The sequence below is a fragment of the Theropithecus gelada genome, chromosome 20 (genome assembly GCF_003255815.1).
Source record: "Theropithecus gelada isolate Dixy chromosome 20, Tgel_1.0, whole genome shotgun sequence".
Lineage (NCBI taxonomy): Eukaryota > Metazoa > Chordata > Mammalia > Primates > Cercopithecidae > Theropithecus > Theropithecus gelada.
This window is the reverse complement of record NC_037688.1, coordinates 20847094-20869919: the sequence shown is the minus strand read 5'-3', so window position 1 is coordinate 20869919 and position 22826 is coordinate 20847094.

Here is a 22826-nt window from a genome sequence, read left to right as displayed (position 1 = left end):
TACATATATTGGTTAGAAATTTAAAGAGCAGTAAAAATAAAAATGATTCTGATTCTATACATACACATTCTAACCCTATCATTTTAACCCATTTGATTATAATTCCATGCTCCTTCTCTAAATAGCATATCATCAAAATGTAATGCAAACACACATTTCCAATCTTGTGACAATGTAGATTCTGCTTCATTTGGTCCGGGGTAGGGTCTGAGAATCTGCATTCCTGATAAGCTCCTGGAGTATGACTGAACTAATACACTTGCCCCAGAGTTCCTATTAGAACCATAGTGCAAAAGACATTCCATAGAGTGTGAATATAGGATGTATCTATATTTTTCTCCATGTAATCAAAATTTTACATGTCCTTCTACCCTGTCTGCATTATTAAATCTATCATTCATCATTTATACCATCTTTTTAAAGTTATACTCCCTGAAATTAGCAGGTATTTATATAACCTCCCAATGTCCTTGACTGAATTTATTCAGTGCAGGTTTGCCTAATTTTAATAGTGTTTAAATTCAGGCAAGGTAGCAGGTTTATTAAAATCTCCATGAATTCACATCTATTTAAAATTGGATATAATTTATTTTGTTAATTTTTACAATTATAAAGTTTTTAAGCTTAAAAATGACCCACAGTGCCTACAGAGGGAGGAGAGTGGAAGGAAGGAGAGAATCAGGAAAAGTAACAAATGGGTACTAAGTTAAATACCTGGATGATGAAATAATCTGCACAAAAACCCCCATGACACATTTACTTATGTAAGAAATCTGCATATGTACCCCTGAACTCAAAATAATTTTTTAAAAAAATACTCACAATTAATACCAACTCCTGTATTGACTCTCAAATTACGCAAGTCATGCTTTGTTGGCCAAGAACATTGGACTGAGTCCTTCTCACTCTACCATCTCACTGTTCTCTGTCTTCTGCCTCCCTGTTCTATTTACAACGACCGTTGTGATTCTATCCAGGTAATCCAACCAAACCTATTTAATATTTAAGTTTAGCTGATTAGTAACCTTAACTCTATCTGCTACCTCAATTTTCCTTTGTCACATAACCTGATTTTGAAAGTTCCAGGAATTAGCACCTGGGCATCTTTGGGGGGCTTATTCTTCCTTTCACAGTCATAAACTAGTATCCTTTTATATGCTTCTGAAAATGAATTTCTAATACATATAAGAATATGTGAGTCTGTGATTATAAGGGGTCTTATTCTATAATTTTATTCTCTTATGATATCTTTGTCAAATTTTAATTTTAGGGTTATACTAACTTCATAAAACAAGTATGGTACTGGTATACCTATTCTATTTATTTAAAATATTTTTGCAAGTGTGGCATTATGTCTTCCTGAAATGTTTGATGTAATTTACCAGTGAAACCATTCTGGCCCAGAAGTTTTTCAGGTGCATGTTTTTAATAACAGATTCAAAACTGTAATTTTACAGAGATATATTCAAATATTCCCTTTCCTTTGGGAGTCACTTTTGGTAAGTTTTTCTTTAAGGAATTCGTTGATTTTATTTAAGCTGTAAAATTAGTATATAATTTTTTAATAATATTTTCCTGAAATGGTGAGACAAAGCAGTCCCCCCATCCAACACATTTATCACTGAATCAATCTGCACACATCAAAATCTGTTCCTTTCTTTTGGAAATTCCCAAGCATTTCGGGATTAACAAAAATGACCAAGATAGAAATAAAACACCGTATAACAAAAGCATATTTTAAGATGTAATGAATGATGTGTGTGTATATATATATACACACACGTATATACATATATATATGTATATACATATATATACACACACACACACACACACTGAATTTTCAGGATTTTTTCCTGAAATTTCAGAATTTTTCCTATAGTTTACTTTTTTTTTTACCTTTTGAAAATGGTAATTATTTGCCTGTTATCAATCTTGTTTTTTAGCATTTGTTATTTTCATAAAACTTTATTTTTAGTAGAGATGGGGTTTCACCATATTGGCCAGGTTGGTCTTGAACTCCTGATCTAAAGTAGCTGGGTGTGGTGGCACGCACCTGTAGTCCCAGCTACTCAGGAGGCTGAGGCAGAAGAATCACTTGAACCCAGGAGGTGGAGGTTGCAGTGACGCGAGATTGAGCCACTGCACTCCAGCCTGGGCAACAGAGCGAGACTCCGTCTCAAAAACAAACAAACAAACAAACAACTTTATTGAATTATAGCCTACATACAGAAAATCCTGTACTTCTTAAGTGAATAGACATATGAGCAGTCATGTCACAAAAAGAAGACACTTGTGAAGACAGAACCTTAATCAAGAATCAGAACATTCCCAGTTCTCCAAAAGTTCCATTTTGTCCTCCCTCCTGTTACTGTCTCTTATGCCCAAAGGTAACCTGAATTCCAATATCTTAGACTATAATTAAACATTACGTAAGTGAAAGGGTATTGTACATACTCTTTGTGTCTGCTTTCTTTCTACGTTTTATTTAATAGATTAATGCACATCGTGTATAGACATAGTAGTAGTTCTTTTGTTCTCAGTGTTGTGTAGTATTTTGTTATATATAATGTTTTATTCATATATTTGACTATTGATAGAGTTTCTTTCATCATATCAATAAATAGGCAGAATCTGTGAGATACATGCAACCACAGACACGGAAATTAGAAGATGAGGTATAAATCTAATGCTCACAATTTTCACATGACCTTGGATAAATCACTAAATCTTTTCCTAGCACTTATTCAATCATATCTAGCTCAGAAATTGATAAAGAAAATTTAACAAGATAAATCACATATTGAAAACACTTCAGATTCTTACTAATATGCATAGAAATTGAGTATCCCTGATCGCAAAACCTGAAATCCAAAATGTTCCGAAATCCAAAACTTTTGAGCACCAACATGACACTCCAAAAAAAAATGATCATTGGAGAATTTTAGATTTAATATTTTTGGATTAGGAATGCCGAGTAAAAATGTTCCAAAATCTGAGCCAATATGAAATTAAAACACTTCTGGTCTCAAGCATTTCAGATCAGAGATATTCAACCTGTGCTTAGCTACTATCATCATTATTTTCATTTTTGATAAAATTAGTTTATGACTGGAGAGCTGAACTTTTTCTGTCTCAGATTTTGCCCTGCCTCTAAAATAAATAAGTAGAAACAAATGGTTAAGTGATTTCCAAAACGTGAAGCCATTATCTTCTCTCTGTCATTTGCTAATACCATAGTAATTTATCAAAATCATAGGAATAAACGTCCAATGTTCTTGTTATGAATGAAATTTCTGAAGTTTTTATACTAATATGAACTCTCTATTCATTTAGTAACCACTACTGAGTTTCTACTATATAAGCCTTCTGCCAAGCATTTATTAGGCACTCAAAATGCATACAATTTTAACAAAAAAATAACACGAATTCATACCTGGCTTATCACATTAAATACTTTAAACAAAACAGGAGAGTAGTGTTGAAGGCAGAGGTTGTGTTGGTAATAATGAGATTAACTTGTTTTTCTCTCTGTGTGTCTCTCTTCTTTTTATTCCATTCATTGTAAAATTTTGGGACTATTAGTTATTACATAAAGTTTGCAGTAGGCATCCTTCTCATTTTAAGAAACAGGCCTTGATGCTTAGGATAATTTTTTTTTAATGATTGAATCAGAAGCAAAATCTAAATCTCTTTGATTCTGATTTTCCTTAAGAGATACAGTTTTGAACATGAGCCTTGATGAATACTCTAGCTGTGGATTTACCCTCTCCTTTTTGTACTGGAGTAAGGTAGTAATTGAATAGAGGCAAGGCATTAGAGGTAATCAGAGGGATCAATGTGTCATTGTACAAAGGAAAAGAGATGTAATTGATAGTAAGATTGGGTTAGGTCACTTTCCTCATTTAATCTAAGGCACCTTGTGTTTTATGGCTGTAGAGTTTCATTAGTGTTGTCATCATCATGATCATCACTTTACTTCCTTTGCCTCAGTATATGTATTAATAAAATGAAAATGACATATCTTGTTTACATACTTCAGTGTGTGTGTGTGTGTGTGTGTATGTGTGTGTGTGTGTACAGAACAAGGAAGATGGGTTTTATATTTAATGCATTCCATTGTGGCTTGCATAGGATCATAAATACTCTATTAATGAGAGGAAAAGTAATTTTGTCCCCATCTAGAAATCAAAAATAAAGTGTGAATTGGGCATCCTGAGGAGACAACATCTATGTCACTGTGAAATCTATCTTCTCTCCTTGACCTGAAGAGAATAAGAAAATACTAAATTAGGAAAAATGAAAAACCAAACAAACTCACCAAAAGAATAAGGGGAAAATAATTTTGTATGGGAATATGCTGTAAGTAATCTTCTGTCATTAACTCTGTGAGTTAACTTAAGGTTGTTTTATGTAATTTAAATGAGCTAATGGTAGATAAAATGTGCATTGTACTCTATATAAGAATAACTATAGCATGAACTGTACATTATAATTTCAGAACTGAATTAAATTCACAGCCTACTATGGATGCCCTTGATTTAAACTGGGGTTACATCCTAATAAGCTCATCGTAAATTGAAAACATTGTAAGTCAAAACGCATGTAATATGCCTAACCTACTGAACATTATAGCTTAGCCTAGCCTACCTTAAATGTGCTCAAAACACTTACACTAGCATACAGTTGGGCAAAATCTTCTAACACAAACCTTATTTTATAATACAGTGTGGAATATCTAATGCAATGAAAATGAAAAACCAAAGGGTTGTGTGGGTTCTTAAAGTATGGCTTCTCCTGAAAGTGTGTTGCTTTTGCACCATTGTGAAGTGGAATCTTTTTTTTTTTTTTTTTTTGAGACAGAGTCTTGCTCTGTCGCCCAGGCTGGAGTGCAGTGGCGCAATCTCGGCTCACTGCAAGCTCCGCCTCCCGGGTTCACGCCATTCTCCTGCCTTAGCCTCCTGAGTAGCTGGAACTACAGGCGCCTGCCACCGCGCCCGGCTAATTTTTTTGTATTTTTAGTAGAAACGGGGTTTCACCGTGGTCTCGATCTCCTGACCTTGTGATCCGCCCGCCTCGGCCTCCCAAAGTGCTGGGATTACAGGCGTGAGCCACCGCGCCCGGCCCCCGTGAAGTGGAATCTTAAGTGGCACCATCGTAATCTTGGACTGTCTATACTTGCTAGATTTTTATTTTTGGAAAAAATGTTATATTTTTGGGATCTATCTTATTAATTTAAAGTAGAGTACTAATTAATATTAATAGAATTTTCCACATCTGGTGATTTCAAAGATTCACTGAGAAAATATGTGAAGTACTTTTCATGGTGACTGAAATATAGCAAGTCATGAAAGCACGATAACCACTACTAGTAGAAATCATGTTGTATATGGAGTTAGTGCTTTCCAAGCTCATTAAACCAGTTGTCTCTGCTTTGTTCTTCTTCATTTGAAGGAATTTCAGATAGAAGGGCAATGTAGTTGAAAACCTTCCTGTTTTTTTTTGTTTTTTTTTTGAAATGGTCATCTACGTTGGGCTAGAAAATAAGTTTTATTTTTCCACATTTTTCAGTCTCAATAAAAACTCTTTAAAAATAATTTCAAAGTACTACATCAAAAACAACAGGCAGCAATTAGTTGCTATATGAAAAAAGGTGGTTTAAAAATCAGTATTACTTCATTCCCAATTGTGACTTCATTCCTACAAAAGATAGTTAATGTGTAAGGTAAGATACTTCTGAGCATCTCTGAGCTGCAATTTTCTTAGATACAATATGGAAATAGTGAATGTAGGGGGTAGTATCATTCTAGTTACAAGTAACAACAAATTTCTTTCAAACTTTGTAGTTAAAAAAGAAAGAAAAGATAATGGGGCATACTTTCCACCATTTTGGCTTTTCTCTAAGGCAAGCTGTCAAAGGAAATGGGTAAGTGGTCCCCAGCAGCTCCCCTCTAACATCATCATATTGGGTAAAAACATTTTCCTTTTCCTCAGTTTGAACAATATTTCCAGAAGTTTATCTCATTGGACTTCATGGAACATTTGTCCCTCCATGAACAATGTACTTTGATTACCTAGTCTTGAATTACAGCTCGCAATCCATCCCTAGAGTATACATGCAGTAAGCCTGATGCCAGTTTGATAACAGAGACACATAAATGTATTTACCAGAATAAAGGGAATTGAATAATGAGTGGATAAAATGCAAAGAGCCATCCGTAAGAGTATTTACTGTATAGGAATTTTATCAGGGGTAAATGAGAAAACAAAAGCAAGATTACAACTAATGACTAAGATATAGAAGACATTCGAAAATGTATAAAAACATTTTAAGTGAATAATCTACTAATTAATTTACATCTGCAAGTGAAATTTGGGACAGCAGACACCATTCATCTCTTGTGATTAATGAGTAGAAATGAGCTGAATTAGGCTTTTAGCTCTCTTCAGCTCACAAGGAAACCTCAGCCGTTCACGGTTCATGAAGTATTTTCTGTCAGTCTCTCATTCTGAGTCTTGGTGCTCTGTCACCTGTGATGCTTATTCTATGAGCACTTTCATTTTCTGTCCAGGTGCAAAGAGGTGGGGTGCAAGAGGAACTGAGCCCAGCCCAAATGCAATATAATCGTGTAGGTGACATTGCCCGATACTAAGTGTGCGGGTAGAGAAAGTAGTTAAAAGCTGGAGTGCAGTATTCAAACAATCTGAGGTCTGATACAGCAGGACATACTGCTGCCAGCGTGTTGTTCACACCTAACACTTATAGAAGAATTATACCTGTTGAAATATCAGGTCAGCTCCAGACCTGCACCTGCCTCATCCTTGGAGTTGAATCCAGGCACATACTGACCTGTGCTGATTGTGTTTAGTTTATGAGAACTGACGATATCACCGCTTGAGGCTTGAGATGGGTTTATTTGCAGGAAAATAAATCTAACACACACATACATTACTGCAAACACACACACACACACACACACACACACACACACACACACACAAAATTGTATGTATTTATCAGTGCCCACAGGTTTTGCTATGTGGAAAAATAATGTAGGGTTTTTTTCAGAGATAAAATATTTTCCTTCCTTCCTTCTTTCTTTCCTTCCTTTTTATTTTTTATTTTTTTTTTGAGAAGGAGTTTCACTCTGTCCCCCAGGCAGGAGTGCTGTGGCGTGACCTCAGCTCACTGCAACCTCCATCTCCCAGGTTCAAGCGGTTCTTATGCCTCAACCATACACATAGTTGGGATTACAGGCATGTACCACCACACCTTGCTCATTTTTGTATTTTTAGTAGAGATAGGGTTTCGCCATGTTGGCCAGGCTGATCTCAAAGTGCTGACCTCAAGTGATCTGGCTGCCTCAGCCTTCCAAAGTGCTGGGATTACAAGTGTGAGCCACCACACCTGGCCGATAAAATATTTCAAAGTCAGATTTCATAGACAGAATTGCCCAAGTATCACATAGAATGATTTTAGTGATCTCTTACTTATCAATAATTATTAAGCACCTACTTTGTGTCTAGAATCATGTTTTTTTTAAAAAAATTATTATATCATTTTGTGAGAAGATAATTTAAATGTGCAAGGATTTGAGATTGAATTCTGGCCTTAACATCTACCTCTCCCAGACATATTAATATATTAAGGAAATGCTTTTATCTATTTTTTTTACTTACTTGCAACAATAGATATAATAATGCTATCTATGGGAGTTTTATAAGGCTTAAATAAGATAATTTGTTTTGTGCAGTGCTAAGATGGATCTCCTCAGGAAACATTAGCTATATTGATAATTATGTCCCTGTCCCATCTGTCCCCTCCATTGTCATTCTCACAATCTTGCCCTTAATTCTAACTGCACATTCTTCCCATTTTCCATTTTAAGGTTATCAGACCTCATCCTGTTCCACAATCCATTTATTCTACACTATTCTCTGTCTCAAACCTCTCCTCTATGTTCACACTTTCCCCTTTACATATTGTTTCTATGGTCCAGATCTCACATTACTCTTTTGTATACACCCTACATTTCCTTGTCTAAGCTCCCATCTTTGTTTGGCAAAACTTCAAACCCACTTGATGTTAACTCCAGGCTTTCTTCATGTCTACATCTACACCCATCAAAATTTGGGCAGATAAGACACTCTTATTCTCTTTTTAGTTTAACCTCATGTAGAGCCTTGGCAATCCTACAGTTTTCCCTTACTCCACTTACCTCTTTCAGTTTTTTAAAACCCTTTTATGACCCAAACTTCTAAAATACACTCTTCTAGCCTCACTTTCAAGTAACGACTTGAGAATAAAAAAGCATTTGGAAAAGAATTCTCACAGGTTCTTTCTGCCACATCTACCATACTACCTCACTCTACATACATATATTCTCATCTATTGCCTTAAATGTACTGGCCATTATCTTAAATAAGGAGAAACTTTCATTTTTGAAATAGATCCCTTAAACTCTCACATTCACAAACATTCAAAGGAGTTGAAGCAAATTCCTTTTATTTTTCCTCCTTGTCTTAATTTGGGTTTACCTAAAAGCAGATCCAAAGTCAAATATTTGGAGGCAAATATTTTGCTTTATTTTACTTTATTTTATTTTATTATTATTATTTTTTTTTTTGAGACAGAGTCTTGCTCTGTTGCCCAGGCTGGAGTGCAGTGGTTTGATCTCTGCTCACTGCAACCTCTGCCACCTGGGTTCAAGTGATTCTCTTGCCTCAGCCTCCTGAGTAGCTGGGATAACAACAGGGGCGCACCACCGTGCCTGGCTAATTATTTGTATTTTTAGTAGAGATAGGGTTTCAACATGTTGGCCAGGCTGGTCTCCAACTCCTGACCTCGTGATCCGCCCACCTCGGCCTCTCAAAGTGCTGGCATTACAGGTGTGAGCCACCGCGCCCGGCCAGCCAGTATTTTGCATTAACAGGGATTCCAGGAACCACGCTGAAGAAATTAGGAAGTGAGACAGGAAAGGGAGGAGAATAATAATTCTGATTCAGTCTCCTTGGGTTCCTGAGAGAAGTTGCAGAACATGACAAAATAGCATTCTTTGAGGGAAGAGAAAACTGGGTGACTTGTCCACAAATTCCATCTCATACTAGTTGAGAGTTACTCCTATGAGTATTAACATTCTGGAATTCTGGCCTACCATGATCCAAAAATAGCCCTCCAGCATAGAGACAGAGGTACTAAAGGTAAGGAGACATCTGGATGAGAGAAAGTAGGGAACTGTTCACCACAGCTGAGCTGACCTCTAGGGTGATTCACAGGGTTATGGTTAGGATGGCAAAAATGCCGGCTGTATTCCTGCAAAATTTCTTCCATGTCTTTTAGGTAATCATGTCAACAAATAACTGTACTGTTATTTGTCCCATCTTATAAAAACTTCCTCTGCGCATCACATTCTCAGTATCACTTTCATCTTCCTTCTGTCAATTATAGCAAAACTCCTCAAAAAGTTGCATATATCCAAATGTGCTTAACTGATATTTACAGAACATTTCACTCAACTGCTGCAGAATACATGTCTTTTTTCATCAGCACACGGGACACATCCCTCAGACTAGATCATATGTTAGGCCACTAAACAAGTCAGTAAGTTCAAAAAAGTTGAAATCATATCAAGTATCTTTTCAGACTGCAGTGGAATAAAACTAGAAATCAATAACAAGAGGAACACTGGAAACTACACAAATACATGGAAATTAAACAACGTATTTGTGAATAACAAATGAGTCAATAAATAAATTGATAAGAAAGTTTTAACAATTGTTAAAACAATGAAAATATAAACATACCAAAATCTATGAGTTACAGCAAAAGCAGTACTAAGAGGGATGTTTATAGCAATAAATACCCATATCAAAAAATAGAAAAATTTTTGGCCAGATGCAGTGGCTCCTGCCTGTAATCCCAGCACTTTGGGTGTCCGCAATGGGTGGATCATTTGAGGCCAGGAGTTTAAGACCAGCCAGGCCAACATGGTGAAACCCCATCTCTACTAAAAATACAGCAATAACAAAAACTTAGCCAGGTATTGTGGCACACACCTGTAATTCCAGCTACTTGGGAGGATGAGGCAGGAGTATCGCTTGAACCCAGTAGGTGAAGGTTGCAGTGAGCCAGATCGCACCGCTGCACTCCAGCCTGGGGGACAGAGCACAACTCTGTCTCAAAAAAAAAAAAAAAAAGATTTTAAATAAACAACTGAACAATACATCCCAAGAAACGAAAAAAGCAAAACAAACCAAATCCCTAATGAGTAGCAGAAAATAAATAAAGATTAGACTAGAGATAAATAACATTGATTCTAAAAAATATACAGATCAATAAAATGAAAAGTTGCTTTTTACTTTTTGTTTGTTTTTTTGTCTCTTGACCTGTTTCCACTGTTCTCCGCAAGTCCTCAAAGTCCATTGTATCGTTCTTATGCCTTTGCATCTTCATAGCTTAGCTCCCACATATCAGTGAGAATATAGGATGTTTGGTTTTCCATTCCTCAGTTACTTCACTTAGAATAATAGCCTCCAATCTCATCCAGGTCGCTGCAAATACTGTTAATTCATTCTTTTTTATGGCTGAGTAGTATTACATGTAATGCTATGTATATCATTTAATATATAGGTATATCTCATATATATCATACATATATACATATATATAAAACAGTTTCTTTATCCACTCATTGATTGATGGGCATTTGGGTTGCAATTGTAAATTGTGCTGCTATAAGAAACATGCATGTGCAAGTATGTTTTTCGAATAATGACTTCTTTTCCTCTGGGTAGATACCTGGTAGTGGGATTTCTAAATCAAATGATAGTTCTGCTTTTAGTTCTTTAAGCAGTCTCCACACTGTTTTCCATAGTGGCTGTACTAGTTTACATTCACACCAGCAGTGTAGAAGTGTTCCCTGATCACCATCACCATGCCAACATCTACTGTTTATCAATTTTTTTTTCTTATGGCCATTCTTGCAGGAGTAAGATGGTATCACACTGTGGGAAAAGTTTTTTAAAAAGAGAAACAAAATCAACAATTTTTAGCTAGAAAAAGAAGAAAGAAAAGAAAGAAGACATAATTAAATAAAATTAGAAACAAAAAAGGAGATAGAACAACTGATACCACAGAAATACAATATATCATTAAAGATTGTTATAAACAACTGTACACCAACAAATTGGAAAACATAGAAAGAATGGAAAAATTCCTGGATACATACATCCTACAAAGATTGAACCATAAATAAGTGGAAAAACTGGGCAAACCAATAAAAGGAACAAGACTGATGCCATACTAAAAAGGCTTCTGAATTTTATTAAACTTTTAAAAAGAACTAATACTGTACTCAGATTTTTAAAACAAATTAAAAAGGGGTGAATATTTTCAAACTCGTTATATGAAGCCAGTGTTATCCTGATACAAAACCCAGACAAGGACATAAAAAAACAAACAAAATAATAACTACATATCAATATCACTGATGAATGTAGATTCAAAAATCTTCAACAAAATATTAGCAAAACAAATGTAATAATACATTACAAAGATTAATCGCTATGATCAAGAGAGAATCATCAAAGTGATGCAAGGATGGTTCAACCTACACAAATCAGTACTGAATGAAAAAAGACATTCAATAAAATTTAACATCCCTTTATGATATAAACTCTCAATAAACTACATAGAGAAGGAACATACTTCAAAACAATGAAGGTCATAAATGACAAACCACAGCTAACATTATACTGAATGGGAAAAAATTGAAAGCTTTTTCTCTAAAACCTAGAAGAAAACAAGGATGCCAACTCTCACCACTTTTAGACCATATAATACTGAAAGTCCTAGCCAGAGAAATTATGTAATAGAAAGAAGTAAAGGACATCCAAGCTGGAAAAGATGAAATCGAATTAGCCGTATTCACAGATGTCATTTTCTTATGACTACAAAGCCTAAATACTCCACCCCCCCCCCAAAAAAAAACTAAGTAGAAATGATAAAAAAAAAAAAAAATCAGTAAATTTGCAGGATACCAAATCAACATATAACCAGCCTATATATAAAAAAGCTTTACAAACTCAATAGGAAAGAAAAGCAATTCAAATAAGACATGGGAAAAATACCTGAATAGACATTTCTCAAAAGAAGATATGCAAATGGCCAACAAATATATAAAAATAAATGCTCAACATCACTAGTCATCAGGGAAATGAGAAGCAAAACTACAATGAGGTATCATGTCACCCAGTTAAAACAACTTTCACCAAAAGACTGAATAACTAATGCTGGTGAGGATGTGGAGAGTGGAGCCTTCATACACGGTTTTGGGAATGTCAATTAGACCACTATGAAAAGCAGTAGGGCTGTTCCTCAAGAAACTAAATACAGAACTACAATATGATTCAGCAATCCCACTACTGGGTTTATATCCAAAAGAAAGGAAATCAATATATTGAAGAAATATCTGCCTCTTATGTTTATTGCAGCATTATTCACAATAGTCAAAATATTAAATCAATATGTGTCCAGCAGTGGATGAATGAATAAAGAAAATGTGGTATATGTACACAATTGAATATTATTCAGCCATATGACAGAATGAAATCTTGCCATTTGCAGCAACATGAGTGGAACTGGAGGTCATCATGTTAAGTGAAATAAGCCAGGCAGAGAAAGACAAATGCTGCATGTTCTTACTTATATATGGGAGCTTAAAAAAAACTGGATTTCATGAAGATAGGGAGTAGATTGGTGGTTACAAAGGCTGGGAAAGGTAAGGGGTTAGAAATAATGAATAGAGGTTGATTAATGAGTACAAAAATACAGTTGGATAGAGAAAATATTGCCTAGCATTTGATAGACAGTAGGGTGATTATAGTTAACAATAATTTATTGTATATTTTAAAATACCTAGTAGAGAACAAATGTTCTCAGCATAAAGAAAAGACATATTTAAGGTGATGGATATCCCAATTACCCTGATTTGATCACTACACAGTACATCAGTGTATCATAGTATCACATGTATCCCCAACATATGTCCATCTACTTTGTATCAATAAAAAGGTACATATACTTTGTCTACAGTTTCTCCATGTCTTTTCTCTTTTGCACAAACGTCATCCTCACCAACTCATCTAAACATTTAATGAATGCTACTGTAGGTACTACTTTGCCAAATCCTGTAGTCAATTTTAAGTATGCAACTTACTGAACCTATAGGCAGCAGGATATACATATAACCACTTCTTTCTTGATACTTTACTTTTTTTTTTTTTTTTTTTGAAGAACAACCTTTCTTTTGTGTGGCCTTTCTCAATGGACAGAGAGAAAAATGTTAAGAAATTGGCTCACATGATTAGTGGGTGGGGTCGGGGGAAGGGGATGCTAGCTAGTTTAAAATCTGTAAGGCAGGTCAGCAAGTTGGTAATTCAGGCAGGAGTTGATACTGTAGTTTTTAATCTGAAATCTGTAGGGCAGGCTGACAGACTGTGAACTCAGGCAAGCATTTAATGCTACAATCTGGAGGCAGAATTCCTCCTTCTCAGGGAAACCTAAATTTTTGTTCTTAAGGCCTTCCCACTGATTGAATAAGTCCCGCTCACCTTATGGAGGGGAGTCTCCTTTACTTAATAGCATGGATGTTAGCCATATCCACAAAATACATTTACGGCAACACCTAAATTCCTGTTTGTTGAAATAATTGGGTGCTAGAGCCTAGCCTAGTTGACACATAAAAGAATGCTGATTTTTCCCCCCATTTCCCAGATCTCTAAATGTTAGAGATTTCTAAATGTTAGAAGGCCCCACCCTCAGTTCCCGGAACTTGTTTCTAAAACCATTCACCCTCTAATGGGGGGAGGGGGGAGTGATAGCGTTAGGAGGTATACCTAATGAAATGACGAGTTAACGGGTGCAGCACACCAACATGGCACATGTATACATATGTAACAAACCTGCACGTTGTGCACATGTACCCTAGAACTTAAAGTATAATAAAAAAAATAAAAATTGTAAAAAACAGATCTCATCTCGTATCTTTAAGCACCAGCTCCATTCTGATGACTCCAAATTCACATTTCCATGCCAGTATTTTTCCTTGTCTGAGCTCCAGGCTTATATTTATACAAAGCTACCTACCTTAATTATTAATAGTTGTCTATTAGAAACCTCAAATTGAAGAGGGCCACAGTTAAACTTCTGATGCACCACATGCCTATAAAAAAGGTAATCTTTTTAAATTCATTTCTGTAAATGGCAGTTCTGTCCATCCAGTTGCTAACCAAGTGTGTCTTCCATATCAGCACCATCTACTCATATATTCTCTGCTTGAATATTCTTTCCCAAATGTCACTCACCAAAGGCTATTTCCTCTTCTCCGTATGGTCTCTACTGAAATGTCACTGTATAATGATTGCTTCTCTGATTATCTGTTGCAACATAGCTCCTAAATTTCCCCCCAATACACACAGACACAGAGAGACAAAATCGTATTTGCTATTCAGTAAACCAGTTGCATGACTATTTTTTCTCTAAATCATTGATCATAATTTGTTATATTACTGATATGGTTTGGCTCTGTGTCCCCTTCCAAATGTCATGTCGAATTGTGATCTCCTCATGTTAAAGGAGCCTGGTGGGAGGTGATTGGACCATGGCAGCAGATGTCCCCTTTGCTGTTCTTATAATAGTATTGTATCATGAGATGTGGTTATTTGAAAGTATGTAGTGCTTTCCCCTTCTCTCTCTCTCTCTCTCTCTCTCTCTCTCTCATCATGTGAAGAACGTGCATGCTTCCCTTCGCTTTCTGCCATGACTGTAAGTTTCCTGAGGCCTCATAGTTACACTTTTTGTTAAGTGTGTGGAACTGTGAGTTAATTAAACCTCTTTTCTTTATAAATTACCAGGTCTCAGATAGTTCTTTATAGGAGTATGAGAACAGATGAGTACAATTACTTATTAATCCAGTAGGTACATTTTTTTTTTAATCTCCTTATGGAATGCAAGCTTGATAATGGCAGGAATTTTTTTTCCATTCATTGCTGTGTCTCCAGTGCTGTTAATATGTCTGACACATATGAGGTCCAGAAAAGAAAAATGTACTGGATAATGGTTACTGATCACTAGCTTCTAATCATGAACAATCAATGTAACAATGGTTACCTCTCAGAAGTAGGAAACAGAAGAAAAAAAACGAGAGTCAAAGGGTGTCAGAGGGAAAACAAACAAGTAGCTGACAGGGGGAAAGAAACAGGCAAGCAGCAAGCCATCCATCCCTGTAGGGAGCAGTGGATGCTTCCCTTCTTCTCCCACCCTCTTCTTTCCTGTCCTTCTTTCCTGAAATGGGAGTGGGGGAGTATGATCTTTAGAAAAACTGAGCAAAGGAAGAAAGACTTAAGAATCATGACATGCAGGAAGTTATACCATTAGTAGAAGTCAATATGCAGTTGTGGGGCAAAGCAAAGTAGAAGCAAAGTGGCAGTTGATTGCCTGATCTTGTATGTATTTCATCCTGAAGAATTTGAAAGTCTTAAAGGACTATATAAGCTGAATGATTTGGGAGCCGCTTTCCTAGGATGGAATCTGAGACCTCAGTGAAGGTATTAGGATTAAAGTTAAAAAAAAAAAAAAAAGAAAAGCAAATCAAACTACACTAAGAATTCAAATAGTGAAAATTTTGAAATAAAATAATAATATCCAAAAGGTAATCTGGGCAAAGAGCAGTGGCTCATGCCTCTAATCCCAGAGTATTGGGAGGCCGAGATGGGTGGATGGCTTGAGCCCAGGAGTTCGAGACCAAGCTGGCCAACATGGAGAAACCATGTCTCTACTAAAAAAAAAAAAAAAAAAAAAAAAAAAATTAGCCAGGCATGGTGGTGCATCTCTGTAAGTGATTTGAAGTACTCAAGAAGCTGAGGCATGAGAGTCACTTGGACCCAGGAGGCAGAGGTGGCAGTGAGCTGAGTTCGTGCCACTGCACTCCAACCTGGATGACAGAGACTGTGTCTCAAAAAAAGAAAAAAAAGGTAATCTGCCACAAACTCTGTAAAAGAGCCAGTGAACACTAACAGAGAGAGTAAATAGTAAATACATGCTTTGCACCATCACGTAATATTTAAATTCGTCTCTAGCACTAGCCTAATTCTTTTTCAGTTGACTAAACCTCTATGGGAAGTCAGCTTTTAAAAGACCTGCTCAGTTTTATAAGCTAACACCTGTTGTAACATCTAGCATTTTATGGATATGTTTGAAACCTGTAATCTAAATGACGGTAGAAATATGGTTCTCTTTTTGTGCAGTAGGTGAGGAAGTAACTGTTGCTGTGTTAAGTTCTGGCTGAATTCAAAGAATGCAAGGCCAGAGGCAGGCTTTGTTTATAGCCTCCTATCTGATTTCAAAAACTGAAATTATTATTTTTCAGAAAACCTCTTGGGTTCTCAGGCACCTGACCTACAAACGGAAGGTCAAACTTCAGTAACTCTAGGATTCCTTTTAAATGCTGAAGATGAAATACTCAATGATCAATAATTAAGCAAAAACTTCCCCACAAAAGATACCTGTTATAGAATGTTTGATTTTTACACACGGTTTACTGTTCAACTTGGACACATGAGATTATAAAAGCCAGTGTGATACGAAATAAATCTATACATAACTACGTAGTAACTGAAGCTCTAAAAAGACTCGAGCTCCCTGGAAAATGTTAGTTAAATATCTCCGAATAGCGGGCTCCGATCTCCCTTTCACACTAATACTCCTGGTGACATCGGTTGTGTTTGTTCTCATTATGCCAGTCCCCCTTTCCCAGCCACCAAAGCAAGACATAGATCAGGGCGCCTGAGGGATAATGTCTTTTCCTTTCAACTCTTGGTAATTTCCCTCTGATAATTGACTTCTGAAGGGAGGATAGGAAACAGAATTTTTAAAAAGTTAGCGGATTTGCTAGTGATTTCACATTTCAGAGGGTCCCATTTGGTTTTACAACACATTTGACATCCCTATCAGGTGACCTGATCTGAGACTTGTAGTAAAACTTGAAACGTGGTCAGATGCACCTGTTTTCTTCCCAGGGAGGAGATTTTGACACAGAGCCAGTGTGATATATGGAAGGGCTGACGTGGAGAGGGAGGGGAGGGAGCAGCTCATGTACACATACTCCCTCTCGCCCCACAGAAACGGTTCTGTCTCCTGAAATTATCTGATGAAGGGGAAATCGGTGACATTTAGTGTTCATAAATAATGTAAGCATCCCATTTCGGGTTGGCAGCATTGTCACTTGCTGTCAGAATCATTTCAATATCACCAATCTAATCTTAGGACTTTGTTTCCATTGTTTCTTTTTAAAAAGGGAATGGTGAAATGAAAGAGATACCAACCAGAGAGGCTTTTGTTGGGAAAATCGAGTGGGAGATAGAATAGACGGAGGTCTGAAAAAGCTAGACTCTCCAGAGGCCTCTGCTTATTAATGGAATCCTAATGAGTCCGGTGGTGCCCAGCCTGAGCTATTGGATCTAAGAAATGGGATATTTGTCACTCTTGCAAAGAATGAAAGGGACAGAAATGCATAATAATGTTATCACTTGTTTGTAGACATTGAATGATTATATCTCAAACAGAATGCAGGTGGCAGAGATTGTTTAGGGAAAAAAAAGCCTTCTGGGATTAAAATGACAAAGAAACACCTCCAGTAGCATTCCATATTAGTACCAAATAGAATAAACATAGCATTATCTTCATGTTTCTTATTCATTAGTGTTTTAAATTTTGAAACCTACTTTCCCTGTTTAAATAGAAGCTTATTCAAATTGAATGTAAATAGAGATCAACTTTTTAAAAGTCCAACTTCTGCTCTGTTTTTTCCCTAGAATATTCATAAATGCAAAGAAGAGTGAATAGTACAGTAATGAAATGGAAACATTTTTCAAAGCCACAAGTCATAAGATATTGAAATTCTTCTTCTTATTTAAAAGTCCCTGAAAGGAAGCAGCTTGCCTAATGTGCAAATTTAGTAGTTTTAAGAGTATTTTTAAACTGATATTCAAATTCTAGGAGCATTTATCTAATAAACTAAATGCATTCTAAAGTATCTGGCTCTTCAGATCCACTAGTAATTTTCAGAATGGATTTTGAAATATGGAATTCTTACTACCACTTGTCTTTGAGAGACTCAAATTTGGATCCTTCCTGAGCTGATAAAAACAATTTTCTATTAAAAATATTATTTTATTCTTCAGATAAAGGTATTTGTTTGAACATGACATCTCTCATGTTGTAACTTTAGAAGGGCAAAAGGGATCTGAAAACTTATGAGTGTCAGTTAGTACTTAGACTAGGGTATGACCCTCTGCTCTTTGAGTCTGACTATTTTAGATTCTACATATAAGTGTATATGCCAGGTGTTGTGGGAAGGGGGAGACTGGGAGATGTTGGTAAATTAGTTATGAAGACCTAATGTACACAGCATGGTGACTATAGTGAACAATATTGTATCATATACTTCAAATTTTCTAAAAGAGTAGATTTTAAGTGTTCTCATCTCACACACACACATACACAAAGAAAATGTTAACTGTGAGGTGACGGGTATGTTAATTAGTTGGATAGTGGTGATCATTTGACAATGTATATGTACATCTAAACATCAGTTTGTATACCTTACCATGTACAATTTTTATTTGTCAACTATAATCAAGCTGAAAAGCAAAAGAATTCTAAAGGGATAGCAAAAAAAATAAATAAAAGAAAGAAAGAGAGGCTCCCAAAATGATGAACCTCTTTTCTTATTTCTTATATTCCTATTGGTAAGTTAGAATTTCTGGATTAATTTAGAATTTACTAATAGCTTTCTGTTGGTTCCGTTTGTCTATCAGGCCACAGATTATATTCCTCCTGTTCTAGAAATTCTTCCTGATCACTCCAGGCAGAATTATGTATTGACTACTTGAGTCTACCCTAGTCTTTGCCTTTCCTTCTGTTTATCTCTGGATAAATATCTCTGACAAACGTCTTTACAATCACACTTGACCCCGAAATTGTGTGCCTCTAACCTAGGCAAATATTATAAAAGTAATCCTTCCCCCTCAGCTATACACAAAACTCCTGAAGCATCTACAAGGCTTCACGCAAGTCTTAATGAATGGATTTCAATGTGCCAATCAGGGGAAGGAAGTTTAAATTTAGTAGGAATATTTATTATTTACTATACGCTAGACTTTGCGTGCATAGTCATTTTCCAAATGACTTAGTGGGGTAGGTGACATTGTAATCTCCATTTTATAGATGAGATCACATAAATCAGAAGGAGTGGAGTGAGAATTTGAACCTAGATTATCTGATAAAAGACCATCACCTTAATCATATTTCCATCTATGAAATCTCCTCCAGTGCGACCTTCAGTTATACTGATCCTATGATTTACACAGCCACTTAGCATGTAGTACCCTGCTTACATGTATTTTAAAAAGAGATAAACAATTCTATCTCTTCTACTGTGCTTGAGCTGACCACACATTTTCCACAGTGATAAACCTATGTGAATTCTTCCAAGGAAAAAGTCTTAGGCAGAAAGCATGCATGCATTACTGTTCTTCATATTCATAAATGTAGTTGTCTGGTTGTTCGTTTCCTTTACCACATCCGCCTATTAATTTTTTTCTAAGCTCTTAGCATCAGAGGATAACCTTAAATGAGTGACATTTTCAGGTGCTTTATATTCTAGGCTTCAGGATCAGATGTTGCCATTTTCAGAGACAGCTGTAGTTCCACTCACAAAAGGCCAAGTATCTTTTAAAAGAAGGAGTCATTGTAAAGTAAGCTGTTCAAAGCCGTATGTCCGATTCTTTCCGGGTGCAATAGGCACAGGACCTATTAAGGCACCTCCCTGTGTCAGGGGGTGCTTACTTGCTGGCCCTTCTCTAGAAATCATTTTAAATTAGTTCCTTTTTCATCACTTATTATTTGTTTTCATGGTTCACACATTTTTATATGTGCCAGACACGGGGCTGATAACTGGGCTTACAAAGACGACATGACAGCCTGCCCTTTGTCTCTAAAGAATTTTACAGCCTTTTGTAAGAGCCTAAATTCTACCCATTATTTTTTTTCCAGAAACTTCTCTCTCTGCTCCAATTATGAGGAATTGGCTCACATGATTATGGAGGCTGGAAAGTCCTATTATCTGCCTTATGCAAGCTGGAGAACCAGAAAAACTGATGGCTTAAGTCTCTGTTAGAGTCTAAATTCCTTAGAATCGGGAGCACCACTTTCCAAGGGCAGGAGAAGATGGTAGTCCAACCTCAAACAGAGACAATACATTTCACTTTCTCTGCCTTTTTATTTTAGTCAGGTCCTCCACCTATTGCCTGAGGCCTACTCATGTTGGTGAGGTTGATCTGTACTCAGTCTGCTGATTCAAATGCTAGTCACTTCTGAAAACATCCTAACAGGCAAACTCAGAATTGTCTCACCAGCTATCAGGGCATCCCTTAGCCCAAGTCAGTTTGATACATAAAGTTAACCATCATGGATATGTAGTTTCCTCTTTCACCCTATGTTCCTCAACAAAATCAACTCCCCACCTTACATCCTATAAATTAAGAGCCACGTAATGTTACAAACAGTCAGCGCCACCAAGAATTTTATTACTACCTTTCTTTGTAAACCATTCTATTAAGGTATGATTAAGATGTAAAAAGCTATGCACATTTAATGTACACAACTTAATGAGTTTGGAGATAAGTGTAAGAAACCATCATCACAATCTACTACTTAAACATATCCACCACCTCCAAAAATTTTCCCCATCCTCATTATTTATTATTATTTATTGTACTAGCAAAGGGACTACACAACAAAAGAGTAATGAGGATTCATTGTGAGTGTCAGGCTTGCAGATCTGGAGCAATTATATAATCAACCCAAGGTAATGCTTGGGTTCTCATGGACTTGTCACCATCAGAGATCCATGACCTGAGATTCCTTTCCTTGGGTTTTTGAAAAGTTGTATGATATGGCACTGGAAGCTATGCAGCAATACAATTGGAGGACAAGTGTTCACCCACATGGTTTATGAGAAGGGATTAGGTCAAAACCTAAAATGGGCTGTACTTTTATGGTCGTTTGAAAGGAATTAGTCAAAGATAGTAGCATTGTCAAAAAGAAGGTTTTCTGGGAGCAGAGATGACTATAACTACACAGTATGCTGATGTTATTCACTTCAAAATATTTATTATAAAAGAGCCATGTAGCAGAATGCAGTGTGAGCACACATACAGTCACTACAGATATATTTTTTACTGTATTATGGAGGTTTTGGTATTGAGAGATAGATGATAACATGTAAACAATAAACATAGACTATGAAAATTACCATGAATAAGATAAATAAGGAACTAATAGGATTTCTTGGAGGCCTACTTTAGGTAGGGTGGTCTGTGAAGTTTTCACTAAGGAAACAATATTTAAACCACTATATGAATGGTGAGGTTAAGCTGAACAAGCCAAGAAGAGTTGAAATATCACTCCAAGCAGAGAATATAGCATGTGCAAAAGTCCCACCATTTAAACAAAAGTATATCCTGTCCTTACAACTGGAAGGAGATTAGTGTGTATGTAGTTAGTGACCAAGTTAGCGGATGAATATGATATGAAGTCAGAGAATCTTGCCAACTCAAGAATGATGAGATTCATGAATTTGTAAAGGAGAGCTTTTTTTGTTTTAAGAAAGGGTTGCAGCCTGACTGGTCACCATTCTGACAGGATGAGAAGCATAGCTTCTGGCCAAAAGCCAGAAGCAGCCACTTTAAAGGCCAGAAGAATAAAACAGGGATTTATTTATGCATAAAGGGGTGGCCAAATATACATATTCATTAAGCTATAGAAGGAATTTTGGATATTTATGAAAGGAGAGGCATGCTCATGTGCAGTGGAGCTTCATGCCTCTCCGTGGATCCAATGTTAAAAAACATGGCAGTGTTAGCATGATCTAAGGTGGAGTTTTCAGCCTTCTGACATCAAATGGTGAAGCAGAGGACACCAAAACTCTCACTGCACATCCTCCATAGACTAGCCAGAACCACCCCCAGGGTTGGTGGCCCCTCATCAGGAAGGAATTCTGGTCTGTTGTGTTGAAACTGCAAAAGGGAGGGGCAGCAGTTGGGTGGTTGGTTGAAAACAGCAGTGGAATCTTTTTGAAAGGGCTGGTTTCTGTTTAGTCCTTAGAAAAGAAGGTCGAATTGCAGTTAGCAAGAGATGGGTTTTAACGTGGCTTCTCCAACTTCCCATCCAGTCATGGCCTGGAACTCAGCTTCCAAGGTTTCGCTGGGGTTCCCTTGGCCCAGAAGGTGTCCATTCAGTGAACTGGGGGCTTACAATTTTATTTTTCAACTTGAATAAAAGATCATTCCTTCAGAGCCTCATAAGAAGTTTGATTGGATTTAAAATGGACTGGAAAGTTTTAAATTCTATAATGTTTAGTAGATGTAATGTAACTTACTTTAAATATATTGCCACAGCTTGTGCCATGGGTTTTGGGCAAGCAGGAGACAAAGTGGCAAGAAGAACAATTAGGAGACTCTGCAGGTTGGGTTCAATGGAAAACAGAGACTGTCATACAGAAAGTTGGTGCAAGAGTGTTCTTAGAATCAACACCTATGGAGGTAAAAGAGAAGGCAACAGAATTTTGCAAAAAGAAAATCTGTGATTCAGTCTCAGTGGAGTCTTTAGGCAATTCACAGAAAACACTGAAGTTAAGAAGTCCACTCAATGCCATCTCAAGTTGGAGCAAGAAATTTCATTTTTTCTACCCCTGTTGGATCAGTCA